Source organism: Suricata suricatta, chromosome 3 (genome assembly GCF_006229205.1).
Source record: "Suricata suricatta isolate VVHF042 chromosome 3, meerkat_22Aug2017_6uvM2_HiC, whole genome shotgun sequence".
NCBI classification, from domain to species: domain Eukaryota; kingdom Metazoa; phylum Chordata; class Mammalia; order Carnivora; family Herpestidae; genus Suricata; species Suricata suricatta.
The window spans coordinates 28,410,626-28,425,187 of record NC_043702.1 but is presented as its reverse complement, the minus strand read 5'-3'; the positions used below and the strand labels follow the sequence as shown (position 1 = coordinate 28,425,187).

The following is a 14,562-nucleotide window of genomic DNA, read 5'->3' as shown; positions in this document are numbered from 1 at the left end:
ATAGGCCACTAGTTTAAAATAATCCTCCAATTGTCATTTAGAAAGAAAACTGTCCTACTGATCAGGAAGTAAACTAGCAGCTAATATGTAAAATTATTCTATTTGTGGGTACTGGTGTCTTTTTTGCCTATAGATTAGACACGGTAATTTCCTTATGTACTATTAGTAGGCATTCTGGATGCTTTTGGCTTAAGTTAAAAAGCAAGAGATCACATAGAAATAATGTACTCCATAATTATGATGTATCGTATCTGTTGTGATTACATCATGTAGAGAGGACAGTTCTTCTAATTCAATTGATCAAAAGCAGTTAAAAAGTTTTATTACTTTTTTCACATTGGAAACTTCTAAATACCATTTTTTGAGAGGGAAAAAAAGGTTTATATTTAAAATTTATATTACTAAAAATATCAAAGTATAATACAGTCCTAATTATTTTTTTTAACATTTTGGAAATGTTTATGAGTTCCTGTAATCATTATTTTAGACAAGCTTGAAAACTTGAAATTGTAAAAATTATAATTTAAATTAAATTAGAAATGAATTACTTTCAGAATTTGGTAGGATGCAAGATGTGCCCCTTTGTCAAAATATATTTTGGCTTAATTTGCAGATTAGATGAAACAGTTGGATGTTTTTTGTGTATTCAAGAATGCATTAAATTCTTTTAATAGTAAAAAAATCAAATTATAACCACAATAAATATTTTATTAATCTTGTCCTTGTTCAGTATCTTGCATAGATTTTTATTATAATTGTCCCAAGTTATACAGTATGTGGACAATATTGTGTGAAGTGTGTTTTGCATTTGTGAATTTAAATTATTTGTGTAATTAGGGCTCTGAGTGACACTTTTTGGTAAAGAGAAACTATATTTAAATATTCAAGCAAGTATATATTTCCATGTAAAGCTAATGTGAAGACTAATGTATTTTTTATAATGCAGTTTAAAGAGTAAATTTGTTTTCAAAGTTATCAAGATAAAATTTATCAAATACTGAAATTTGTCTCTACTTTCTCCTCATGTTAGAAAGTTTTTCTGGGAATACTTAAGGAATCAGAATAACGAAAACACGTTCATTTTATAAATGGTCTTAGAGATAATAAGTAAGAGAATACAAGTGTTGATGCTGGTGAGGAAATAATTTAACCAAAGATATACAGGTATGTTCATGGAGTAGTGATTTCAACGGATTGAACTGAAACAACTATTTATTTGACTGGTGGCATAGTGGGTTAGCAACTTTTCGCTTTGTATACCTGTATTGAAGGAGTCAGTGAACAGGATTGAGTTCAGGAGGCAGTACCTACATCATTATTTGTAACCTACTGGGAAGAGAGAGTTTTGGCGCCTCCAGTATCTCAGCATTATTATCAAGGACAAGAAAACATGGAAAGTGTACGTATGTCACTGAGGTAGGGGCCTTTGGCCTCAATTGTATTGATTTCTGGGTTTTTTTGGTCCCAGATTATATTGTTATGATGTAACAACAGCCTACTCTTTGTGATAAAAAAAAATTACTCAAGTAAAAATACGTGGTGAATGTCCATGTTCAATAAAGGACTTTTATATAATGAGAAATAAAATGAGGAACATGCTAAAAATAAATCATATTATTAGGGAATTGACACATCAAAATGTCAACTTGAGAAGATGAGAGGCTGAGGAAGAGTCTCAACATTTTCTGAAACTTTTTTTAGACCCCAAATATTAGGGAAATATTTCTTTTGTTTTTATATTTTATGTGTATATTTAAAAAGTTCTCCCCAAATATTTCAGACGGTTTACTTCAATTAATAGGTTTAGGGTGAACCTTAATTTGTTGCTGAGTCTTTAAGTATGAACTTATACTTTATTTATGTTTATAATTTATTATATGCATGTTGTGTTTTTTACATGCATTTTGTTTTCTAAGTTTTTAAGCTGGGCGTGTGTGTGCGCGCGCGCGTGTATCTTGAGCCCTTACAAGTGCCGAACACTGTTCTAAGCTTTATCTCATTTGATCTTCAAAGAGCCCTTATGAGTTAGCTACTGTGATTGTCACTAAATAGCTCTATGCCTCAATTTTGGGATTACAAATGAGTTGTTATTTAATGTAATCAAATGGGGATCACAGTCCATCCCCAGTGCCAGGACACCACTCTACTGTCTGTATAGTTTTGCCTTTTCTGGACATTTCATATAAATGGCATCATACAATATGTGGTCTTTGTATCTGGCTTCTTTCATTTACTATAGTGTGTTTGAGGGTCATTCATGTTGTAGCATGTATCAGTACTTTGTTCTTTTTTAATTGCTAAGTAGTATTTATAAATAGTTTTTAATGAAGCTGGTAACAGAATGCTGGTCTCCTGATAAATATGATAAAAGCTGTAGGCTTGAGGCTAGCTGTTCCTTAACGACTCATACCTGTTACCCTTGATTACTACCCCAGTTCCAAGACCAGCTGGATCTCTGCCTTTTTAAGTGCCTTTATCCCATACTTGAATGCTTTATACTCCTTCTGTCTTGGACTCTAACTCCCTTTACTGCCTATCTGCATTCTTACCACTGTGCTTTGTGAATTCTCATTTTCAGTGTCAACACATTATCCTGTGTTCCCAATCTTTTCACAGTGGATTGCTTGAATGTAACTGAACTGAGAATCACATCCAAGGTGCCTGTTATCCTAATACACGTGTGCTGTGAAGCCAGGAAATGTTGGTGATGGTACTGGTCATTCTTTAAAATTATCCTCCTGTGTGACCCAGTGCACACTGTCAGAATCCACATTGTTATACCGTCCTCTCCATGGACCTCATTTGGAATTTACAAAATTGTTCCAAAGTGTCCTCTGGAGGTCCAGGCTTTGATCCATGGTCATGACTGATTAGTTTCCTTCTGTATGGAGCAGTTCCTCAGCCTTTCTGTGTATTTAATAACTTGACATTTTGAAGTGTGCAAACCAGTTTCTTTGTGGAATGTCCCTCAGTTTGAGTTTGTCTGGTGTTTATAGTTAATGCTTTTGGGGGGGGGCAGAAATTCTGTGGACTTCTCAATGTATCATAACTGCAGCCATGTGATGTCAGTTTGAATAAAAGTGGTGATTGAAAATATCCAGTCTTTGTCTTTATCTTAGAGGACTAACCTTTGATAATCTGAAATCCAGGCACACCGCCATGCCTGCTAACAGTTGCCCTCCACTCCCCTCATCCTTCCTTGATCCCACTCCTTGGGAGACACTAATCTATTTGCTGTCTATGGATTTTCTTTTTCTTCCTTCCCTCCCTCCCTCCCTCCCTCCTTCCTTCCTTCCTTCCTTGAGAGACAAAGGGTGCAAGTGAGTGAGGGGCAGGGAGAGAGGGAGGGAGACAGAATCTCATGAGGGCCAGAGAGAGAGAAAGAGGAAGAGAGAAAGAAGCAGATACACCCAAAGCAGGGCCTGATCTGACCCTGTGTAGGACTTGAACTCACGAACCCATGAAATCATGACTTGAGCCTAAGGTGCTTAACCGACTGAGCCACCCAGGCGCTCTATTCTGGCCATTTTATACAAACAGACTCATAATATGTGGCCTATTGGGACTGGCTTCGTTCATTTAGCCTAATGTTGTTAAGGCTCATCTATGTTGTAGCAGGTATTGGTACTTAATTTCTTTTTATCGCCAAGTAACATCCCATTGTATGGATATATCACCCTTAATTTATCCATTCATCAGTTGATGGGTCTCTGCCCTGATTCTTCCTGGTAGCTTTGGTGTTATCTTCTCCAGGGGGCCTTTCCTGGCTTACCTGTGTCATGTAGCTGTGAACAGATCTTTTCTCTGCCTCACACTCGAATATAACACTGTGAAGGCAGGGATGTGCCTTTCATTTCTGTATTCCTGCAACTTGCTAATTGGCCTTGCTTGGTGTTGCCCACCTTCAGCTGTCCCTTCTGGGCAACTTTCGCATATCTGTATACCATCTTTATTGTTTATATTGAGAGGAGAAATATGGGAGAAAATATGGGCGAAAGCAAGAATATTTAATAAATAAACATCTAGATTACTAACGGTTCAATTTTCAAGTCATTTTCTCTTTTTTACAAATAAGGAATTGAAACTTCTAATACTTTTTATTTCCTTTGAGCATCAATTTTAGCGTATCCCTTCCTCTCTTCCCTTACCCTTTCTAGGGGAGAAATGTTTTTATTTTTTATTTTAGAGAGAGAGAGAGAGAGAGAGAGAGAGAGAGCGAGAGCGAGCACATGTGAGCGAAACGGGGGTGCAGAGTGTTTCGGGGTGCTTACGAAAAGACCACCAATACCGAATAGAAGCCAGGCATGGTTTTATTTTACAGCCACAAGCTTTTATTCTGGCTGGGTCAAACCTGACCTCCCTGCTGTTAAGGAGCAGAGAATGGCCAGGAACAAAAGCGGCAGTGAGATTATACGGACAGAACACGTCATCATTTAGTTAACCAATAACAATCCATACCATTCCATGGTAGCCAATTACATTGTAATACACAACCGCCATCTTTGGTGGGAACCTACCCCTTCAAGTTTCTTTGTCCCTTTAAAATGACCAATCATAGTTATACATCTAAGATATCGCGAGATGGGGACGAATTCTCATCAGTTAACTCTGTCTTTGCCAGGTCTTAGTAAAAGGGGTGGGGTTGTGCTTAGCAAGCATGAGGAAGTTACACCTGATAACTTTAACAGGGAGTTACATAGGCTTTTATCCCAAATGTTTCAGCAGTTACCACACAGTCAGAACAGTGAACGGGGAGATGCATTCAGAAAGCAATTTACAGAAGCCAAAACAGCCGGTTAATGATTTTTCATTTTACTCAGGTTTGTTAGCCTATAACACAGAGGGGCAGACAGAGAGAGAGCGAGAAAATCCCAAGCAGGCCCCACATGGGGCTTCATCTCATGACCTTGGGACCATGACCAGAGTCAGAATCAAGAGTCAGATGCTTGACTAACTGAGCCACCCAGGCGCCCCTGGTGGGAGAAATTTTTTAAGAAACGGTGGCAGGAATATACTAAGTGATTGCAGCAGTTGGTTCTCATCCACGGTTTTGCTTTCCATAGTTTCAATATCCCCCCTACCCCTTTTCTAGAAGGAAGTAGATGAGCCGCCTTCTGGCGAATCAACAGAAGGTCAATAGTAGCCTAACTCTACTTTACCACGCTTAGACGGTCTCCATTCAGCATCTCATCCGGTGGGTGTTTCATCATCTCGCATCAACACAGAGAGTGAGTACAATAAGATATTTCATGTTTTTATTTTATTTAAATTGTTTTCATGTTTTATTTTTGAGAGAGACAGAGACAGAGTGAGAGCAGGGGAGGGCAGAAAGAGAGGGAAGCACAGAATCCAAAGCAGGCTCCAGGCTCTGAGCTGTCAGCACAGAGCCCGCGGCGGGACTCGAATCCACGAACTGGGAGATCATGACCAGAGCCCAAGCCAGACGCTTAACGGACTGAGCCACTCAGGCGCCCCACAATAAGATATTTTAAAGGAGACTCCTTTCACATAACTTTCATCACAGCATATTGTTACAATTTTTCTATTTTGTTGTTAGTTACTGTTGTTAATTTCATACTGTGCCTAATTAATAAATTAAACTTTCTGGTAGGTGTGTATATATAGGAAAAAACAGTATATAGTATAGTATATATAGAGTTCAGTACTATACATGGTTTTAGGCACCCACTAGAGGTCTTGGAATGTATCCCCTGCAGATAAAGGGGGATCCTGGGTGGCTCAGTTGGTTGAATGTTGGACTTTGGCTCAGGTTCGTGAGTTTGAGCCCCACTTTGGGCCCACTGTGCTGGCAGAGCAGAGCCCACTTCAGATCCTCTGTCTCTCTCTTTCTCTCTCTCTCTCTCTCTCTCTCCCTCCCTCTCTCCCTCTCTCCCTACCTCTCCCTCAAGAATAAATAAATATTAAAAAACAAACAAACACACACACAAAACTTTTGAATAACAAGGCTTTTGAATAAAACTCAAAGCCCACACAGAGGGTGCCAAGGATGGGTCCCTGCAGGGCACTTACTCTAATTCAGGCAAACATTCCTCTATTTGGAGATTATTTCTTTCAGATGGAAAATTTGTGAAGTTCCTGTTAAATGAAAGATGTTGATGAGGATTATTTTGAAGGAAAAACCCGGCCACTTCATTTTAAGCATTAATCAAGGATGACTAACCTCTTCTCAGATAATGTTGATTATGCTGCTTCCAAATGATATGGCTTAAATTATGTAAATTTAAACTCTCACGAATAGGTAGATTCTTTTTTCTATGTCCTTTTTAGCCATGAAACAGCTAATTTCACTTGCAATCAGTGAGACTATGGGCAGAAATTCCTTTTTGTTATGTGCAGGTATATTGGAGCAATCGATCTTTTATTTAACAAGGTAAGCCCTTCAAGTACTTTTAGCACAGAATCTGAGTTAAATTACAATAAGGAATAATCATGAAGCCTGATATTCTTCCTCAGCCCTGTCCAATGGACAGGCTTCCAATTTAATCTTCAATATGTGACCTGTCTCTTGGACACAGAGAATGGTTTACATTATCTAGTACTTAGGGCTCAGCCATCATGCCAAAGTAATTTTCTTTTCCTTCTGAAACTACAATAAAACTGTGTGGAAATTGCTCAGGAAATAATGTGCTTGAGATGCAAGGGCGTGATGAACCCTGCAGGCACTGAGCACTCATCCTGGGTCAGGGAAGAGGGACCAGTCTTTAAGCAGAGTTCACCCTGCCTGGAAATCACCCCCCCTTTGAATGACCCTGTAGTTTGGTCAGGGACAAGAACACTGAAGGCTCGGCGTCACCTCTGCCCCCTCACTTCTTCTTGGCCACTGTATCCGAACACAAAGCTGTATTAAATATTTACTTACAGTTTCTCCCGCCTTGATTATCTCCACTCCTATGGCCACAAACCTAGTCTTGAACTTCATCATCGTTCGCCTAATTTATTCTAATAGAGGCTGGGGCCTCCAGAGTGATGGAATGAAGCCCTCTGTAAATCTTCCCTTCCATAAAAACAATGAAAATACTGAGATCGTTTGTCGAAATCAACTTTTTCAGAACTCTGGAAATTAAGCAAAATCTTGCAGTAATATGTGGAATGTTTATTCAGGAAAACCCGCTGGATCTCCGTGGGATCAGTGGGTTGTGGCATTTTTACCTGTTCTGCTCCCATGACCCTTCCCCTAGCTCCCTGTGGTTGTGTAAGCCAGCAGTCTACGGCCATCGGCTATTGGCAGGGGTGGGGGTCTGGGGGGGTGGCAGACTGTGTTTTGGGCTCTGCAAACAGTCCTAGCTCCAGAACACAACACTTTTTGACCCCTCTTGCAGCTCCCTGGAAAAGCCCCTCGAGGGGAATTGCTCAGAAAGGCTCCTTTCTCAGGGCTCCCGTTGAAAACAACCAGTGGCAATTATTTAACATCACAGCTCTGATACCAGTCGGGGCAAACTAGAGTCTGGCCAAAACTTAAAAGGCAGATCTGGAGAACGAGCTGTCCATAGGAGGATTTGAACAGCTCTGATATATTCCTGGGGCTCCAAAAGCTCTACAGACGTGCATGCCTGGAAAAGACCCGAGAGGGCCCCCATTCTGGCCGCTGGAGGCCCTGGGCAAGAAGGAAGTGACAACTAAGTCAGAATTAGAAACTGCCTGGGTGTGGAGGTCATGCCCCAAAATACCTACACACAGAGCTGCTCACGAAAGGTTGCGATTCATATTGGTTCAAGGCATTTAAGGAAACCTCTGACCAATCATTAACTGGCCATTAAGCTAATTGATCAGAGCATTCAGTGGCTGCACTCTATAGGGAACAAAGAATTTATAGAATTAGTCTCTTCAGAAAAGTCACTAAAGTAAACAGCAGCAGCAACGATAAAACAGCAATACCCACGGATGCTAGGGGTGGGGGGTCTGATTTTCAGAGTTGACACGTTATATTACCTAATCTTTTCTTCCTCTCCTCCTTCTCCTTCTCCTTCTCCTTCTCCTCCTTCTCCTCTCTCTCTCTCTTCCTCCCTCCCTCCTTCCCTTTTTTCCTTCCTTTCTTGACTGAGTCAGCCAGGATCCCCTCAAGTATCCAATTTTCAATAAAAATTTTTAAATTAAATTTTTATTTTTAAACAGGAAAGCATGGTCCATGCACAGGAAAACAACCACTCTTTGAAACGATTTTTCAGGGGTCTGAATTTTGGACTTAGATTTATAATATGTATATATAAATTAATATTTGTGAATATTAATATTATAAATACACAAATGTAAATAATGAAAGGAACCATATCTAAAGAATTAAAGTATAAGAACAATGCTTTACCAAATAAAGAGTATCAATAAAGACCAATTAGAAAAAAAATAAAAATTCTGGAGTTGAAAAGTGTTTTCATATATTTTTCTATAAAAAATGTAAACATCATGTCCTCCTTACTAGGGAGGGTCCTTCAAGATATACTAGTTGTCATGTACATTACATTTTTGTGTCTCCCAGTAGGTCTGGTATAACACATAGTTTTCTTGCTTAGCACTTAGCATACATAATTTATGAATATATATTTATTTGTGCGCCTGTCTTCCCACTAGCTTGGAGACTTCATGAGATTGGGGCCTTATCTACTTTATTCTCTAGTATCTTTCCAGTATCTGATTTAATATCTGGATGATTGTAAATTTTTAAAAAGTATATGTTGAATAAATAAATTACTAACAAACTTATGAATGAAAGGAACTGTCCTTTGATGAGCATCTGCTGCATATTATATGCACAATGCTGGATTTCCACATGTATTAACTAAATTAGTCTTCGCAATCCCTGTAGCATGGGTGTCATTATCTCTATAATCTAGACTAATTTCCTTATCTTGGAGGTGGTAAGGACCATTAGTAAAATTGGTTTGATTAGCATACCATTTGCGGCTGGCAATCAGATGATCTCCAAGCCAGGAAATTCTGGGTCTCCCTGGTTCTCTCTGCTGGGTATTGTTGTTTGGGTATTTAGTTTCCTCCAACCCTTTGCAAGTAAGCATCCACAGAACTCCAGATGTTTATTTGAGTCTTTACAAAAATTCACAATGACAGAATCTATGCGGGGCCTGTGGAGGAAGGATTCCACATGGCACTCTGGCAACCTTACACACACCCGTGTAGATCCTGTCTGCACAAGTCTGAGCTGCAACTGATCTGAGTCTTGGCAGAATGCCTTCTTATTCTTCCAGAACAGGAGAGAAAGGGAGGCCTGTGATGAGCTGGCCCACTGCCATCAGCCTTGAACTCCTCATTGCCTTGGGGGTACTGACGAGGTGTGAAGTTTTCTGCTTGCCCAGGGCCTCCAGCTGGCCAGAATGGGGGCCCTCTTGGTTCTTTTCCAGGCATGCACATCTGTAGAGCCTTTTGGAGCCCCAGGAATATATCAGAGCTGTTCAAATCCTCCTATGGACAGCTCGTTCTCCAGATCTGCCTTTTAAGTTTTGGCCAGACTCTTGTTTGCCCTGACTGGTATCAGAGCTGTGATGTTAAATAATTGTCACTGGTTGTTTTATTGAGAGAGAATGAGAGAGAGAGAGAGAGAGAGAGAGAGAGAGAGAGAGAGACAGAAAGAGAGAGAGAAAGAGAGAGAGAGAATCCCAAGCAGGCTCTGCATTGTCAGCATGGAGCCTGATGCGAGGTTCTAACTCAAGAAATTCAAGATCATGACCTGAGCCTAAACCAAGAATCGAATGCTTAACCAACTGAGCCACCCAGACGCCCCCACACTAGCCCTTTGTAGAGTTAAGTAGTTTATAACTTATACAGACAGCAAAAAAAAAAAAAAAAAAAAAAAAAAAAAGCCAAAACTCCAGCTCCCTGTCATCCTTGTCCCAAACAACAAAGAGGATGACCCTCAAATTGTAAGAGCCAGAAGGCTGCAACACACACCAGGGGCCGCCCACTGCTGCCGAGCTAATCCTAGACTGCAGCTATGTGGCTGGAGAGTCTGCATGTAGATTCCCAAGGGGCTTTAAAGTCCAGATCCGGTTGTTTCACCTCAATTCCTTTTAACTTTCAAGATTTTGTGGGGTGAGGTAGGGATCAGTTTTTGTTTTGTTTTTTCTATTTTGAAAGTTGAGTAGAAAAAGATCTGGAGAACAGAGAGGGAAAAATTTACTGAAACATACACACTTGGAGTGAAGGCTTGCTTTTTTTTCCCCTTATGATGGGCCTTGAAAAAGTGATACATATGTATAAATTATATATATAATTAATAGCTTTAGTTATTTATAAAACAGATTTTAAAACTCAAACACCTAGCAATGGGATTCTGGAAGGGTTAATCTCTTTTCAGTTCCCCACTGAAGCTTTGTGGCTTCTTATTATGCAGAAGAGGGATTTTTTATTCCTTCTGCCTTCCTTGAATTTTATTAAAAAAAAAACCCTCTCTGGGGCGCCTGGGTGGCTCAGTTGGTTGAGCACCCGACTTTGGCTCAGGTCACCATCACGTTTAGTGAGTTAGACCCTCGCATCGGACTCTGTGCTGACAGCTCGGAGCCTGGAGCCTGCTTCAGATTCTGCCTCTCCCTCGCTCTCTGCCCCTCCCCCATTGTGTGTGTGTGTGTGTGTGTGTGTGTGTGTGTGTGCGTGTGTGTGTGTGTATGGTGTATGTGTTCATGTGTCTTTTATTTTTAACTTAGGAATGGTAGAGGAGAGGTAAAGACCTTTTCTGTGAGAGAAAACAGACATAGAGACCTAGTACCATTTATCATCTCAGTAGATGTTCACGAACATTGTTCAGCAGCGGCTTTTCCCATGCGCCTGTTCTGCGTGTGTGAATCCTGGGCAGAAGCCCCCGAGGACGCTGGTGTCTGGGGACTACTTTCCCTTTTGGCTGGTTACTAGGGAGTCCAAGGCACTTCAGCCCCCTTCTCAGAGTGCTATCAGGGGGAGGATTTAGTTCTAGAACGTCTCCAACTAACAACCTGAAAGTCATTTGAAAGATTTACTTACGGACACTCAAGTCAGAGATGTTGAGTGACTTTTCCTTACCAAAAAACAAAAATGAAAACACAACTTTAGGAAATTTAAGGTAGCAGATGAAATAAATCTGTTTGTTTATTATAGGGAAATGTGGAAGCTATGAATAAGAAAACTGGGAAAATTAAAATGATTCATAATCCCATCATCCAGAAATAACACAGTTGGTATTTTGGTGTATGTTCTTCCAGATACACATTTTATGGGATGGTCTGTAACTAGCACATGGAGCATTGTTCTGTAGCTAGCTTTCCCCTCGCCAACTAAATATATTGTGAGTGCCTTTCCTTGCAGTGTTTTCTACAACATCCTCCTTAATGACCCTGCAGTACTACATTGCATGGATGGCCAAATGTTCATTTAAATGGTTCTTTTTTTTTTTTAATGTTTTATTTATTTTTGATACAGAGAGAGACAGAGCATGAGAGGGGGAGGGGCAGAGAGAGAAGGAGACACAGAACCGGAAGCAGGCTCCAGGCTCTGAGCTAGCTGTCAGCACAGAGCCTGACGCGGGGCTCGAACCCACGAACGTGAGATCGGACCTGAGCCGAAGCTGGAGACTTAACCGACTGAGCCACCCAGGCGCCCCTCATTTAAATGGTTCTAGGTTGTCATATAGTAGGTTGTTTTCAGTTTCTTTTTGCGAGTATAACAACCCTGCAACAAATATTCCTATGAATAAAGCCTTTTGAATATTCATGATAATTTACTGGGGCTAAATTCTTAGAGATGAAAGTTGGAACAAAGCCTATGGGCATTTCTTTTTCTAATACAGACCAAATTGTTTTTATAATTAGTTTTTCTACCAAAAAAATGCAGCAGACATTTTACATATGGCTCTCTCTTATATTGGCCCATAACGAAAAGTTCAGACTAATGTTTGGCTGTCATATTGTGAAAGGCAATTTCATTGAAGAAAAAAACCCAATATACTATAGATACACATTTTTCTAGGGGTCTATTTTTTTTTAGTTGTCTGCCCCTTAGAATGTAAGTTCCATGAAGAGAAGAACTATTTTCCTGGCTTATTACTGTATTTCTAGTGCCTGTATCTAGCACAGAGTAGGTACTAAATAAATAATTGTTGAATGAATAGATTAGTGACTCAGGGCTTTTGATAGGGGCTAGAGCTAACAATACAAATTGAGGTCATTGTGAACTGGATGGTGTTAAGTAGGGACCCATGGGTCAGGTAGTGGTGCGGAAGGAAATGGAAGTTAATTTTATTGTATTGATTGGTAAGAAAAAAATGTGATTATCCAATGTGTCAGCTCAGGTCTTCCAGGAAGAAAGACTGGGATAGAGTTATAAGCGCAAGAGGCTTCCTGGGGAACAGAACTGTCCGGTAAACATGCTGTGAAACACGAAGAGTGAGGAGTCAGGTGCTAGCAGGCCCAGGCAGGCTTCAGATACGGTGTATGTGTGGTACCTCTGAAATGAGAGGGGGAAAGAAAGACGGTGGCGTGGGAAGAGCCCCAGACCGTGGTGCCGATCGATGCCGTCTTGGCTCCCGTCCCCTGCCTCTGAAGGGGGCTCGGGGAGAAAGATGACCCAGAGAGGAGTTCCCACACTGTGCAGCGATGGCTCAGTGGCTGGGAGCCGTCAAGGAGGCTCACGGGCTCGGATCATTTCGTGGACCTGAAGGTGCTGCAGAGGGGGCTGGCAGCTACCGGCATTCTGGCTGCTGACCAGCAAGCTCTTCCTCCAGGGAGGCCCCGGCGCTGCCCCCGCATGGTTACCGTGGGCCTCTCCTGAGCCGTGCACGCCCACTTCTCCGGCCGCGCCTGGGACGCTGCTTCTCCAGGGGTTGTTGCAGAGTCCTGCTTTTAATTGCTTACTCAGCCAACTCACTGCTCTAGCAGGTTGGTTGCCGTTTGGATAATATTGTATATGGCGTAACCATTGGATCTCGTGGTCATGAGGCCGCTGCTGTGCTTCTTTGCTGTGCAGTAGTTTGGATGCTATGCTGTGTGTGACTTCATGGCTATAGATTAGTCACACTAAGCCTTTATGACATGGTTTGGGTAGGAGAGGTATAGGCGGGAAAGACAACCTCTTATTTCAAGTATCTTCCTGAGAGAAGGAATCACATTGGCCCTTCGAGGACATAAGCGATCTAAACTAGTCAACTTGCCACCGAGTGGCTAGTGGGACCTCTCAGGAAACAGTGCCACATCACGGGTTCAAACTGGTCCCTATTGTTGACAGGTTAGAGATTTGGAGGTTATAGAACCTAAATAGGCCTTGGGAAGTGAAGGTCCATGTCGTTGGGCCCATATGTGGCCTCCATCTCGGACATGGTGGTTTCTCTGTTTGTATGTCCATCTTTCCAGTTCTCAAGTAACTGGTGATGAAGGCTGGCTAATACCGACTGGCTTATCCATTTTATCTTCACAGTTGTTTATTGCCTCTTGCATGCCACATGCTTTCTGAGAAATGTGAAAATCTTGACACTTCGTGTTCCTTCTCGTATATCCATCCACTTGCCTCTTCTCCAGAACGCCGTGCCCCAGTCTTCCAGGATTTTTCTCCTAGGCCCTTGACCAGCCTACCAAGCCATTCATTACCTTCCACAGTTCTGTGTGTGTATTCTTACCTTGGACCATTTCTCCTGCACAGGGTGAGTGATCAGGTGCACAGGGGAAGCTGCCATCATTTTAAAGCTTTATTTTTCCCCACTGTCTTTCAGTGTCACCCCTTTAAATGCACTGTGATGCAGCCTCCATTTATTTTCAGCTTTCACCATATTCAGAGACCCCCCATTTTTAAACCAAGTGCAGGCTCCCCCCTCTTGTTTCAGCTGGTCAGGTGAGAACCTCCATCTGACCGAGAGGCACGAACTAAATGAGGAGGCTTGGTGCGGCCAGGGAAGGTTGTTGGGAGTCTGAACTGCTTCCCCGTGCAGCTCACACACGCCCTGGCCCTGCTTGAGCTGGATCCCCGGTTTACCTTTTCCGTCTTTAACAGGCTTCGGCTGGGCAGCTGTGAGTGTCATTACGTGGCCTCTACTATTTCAGAGACCGTTATCACTGGCACTGTTAAGGAGCCGCTGTCTGTGACAGCCCGTCCCACAGTTAGCGCTAATCTGCAGAAGAGGACCACCGTGGAATTTTTTAGTGACGTCAGTGTCCATCTCACCACCGCATTTCTGATGGCCCCTGTGAGCGATGGACTTTGGTTTTCCTGTGAAATATAATCCTCCGATTGGTCTTTTGGCCCCACATAATATATGCATCCTGGCATGCCCAATTCCCTGAGCCTTTTAATTATTTTCTCCACGGCCTGCCATGGCAACTCATGCATTTCAAATTCACTTAGCACAGGCCATTGCTTTCTTCAGAATTTTAAAGCCACCCTACCGGTAAGTTTGTCCTGTCCCTTTGGGTCCTTACCAGAGTGTTAACTCTCATGTTCTGAGAGAGGGTCACTAAGGCAATAAACTTTGGCTTATCTAGGAGTTGGTCAAGCACACTCCAAGTCCAGTCCTGTGGTGTCTACTAGTACATCCTCGCTAATCCCTGCAGCTCACTTAGGCTGTGATCTCTGCTTCCT

General features: G+C 41.8%; 1 long non-coding RNA gene across 1 annotated transcript; it reads right to left on the bottom strand.

Moving 5' to 3' along the window:
- Positions 1-12,206: 12,206 nt before the first annotated feature.
- LOC115286403 lies at positions 12,207-12,953 on the bottom strand. Its single transcript, XR_003906045.1, has 2 exons — positions 12,750-12,953; positions 12,207-12,441 (listed from the first exon to the last, which is right to left on the bottom strand). It is a non-coding gene; the product is annotated as an uncharacterized LOC115286403 (long non-coding RNA).
- Between the last annotated feature and the right edge of the window lie 1,609 nt (positions 12,954-14,562).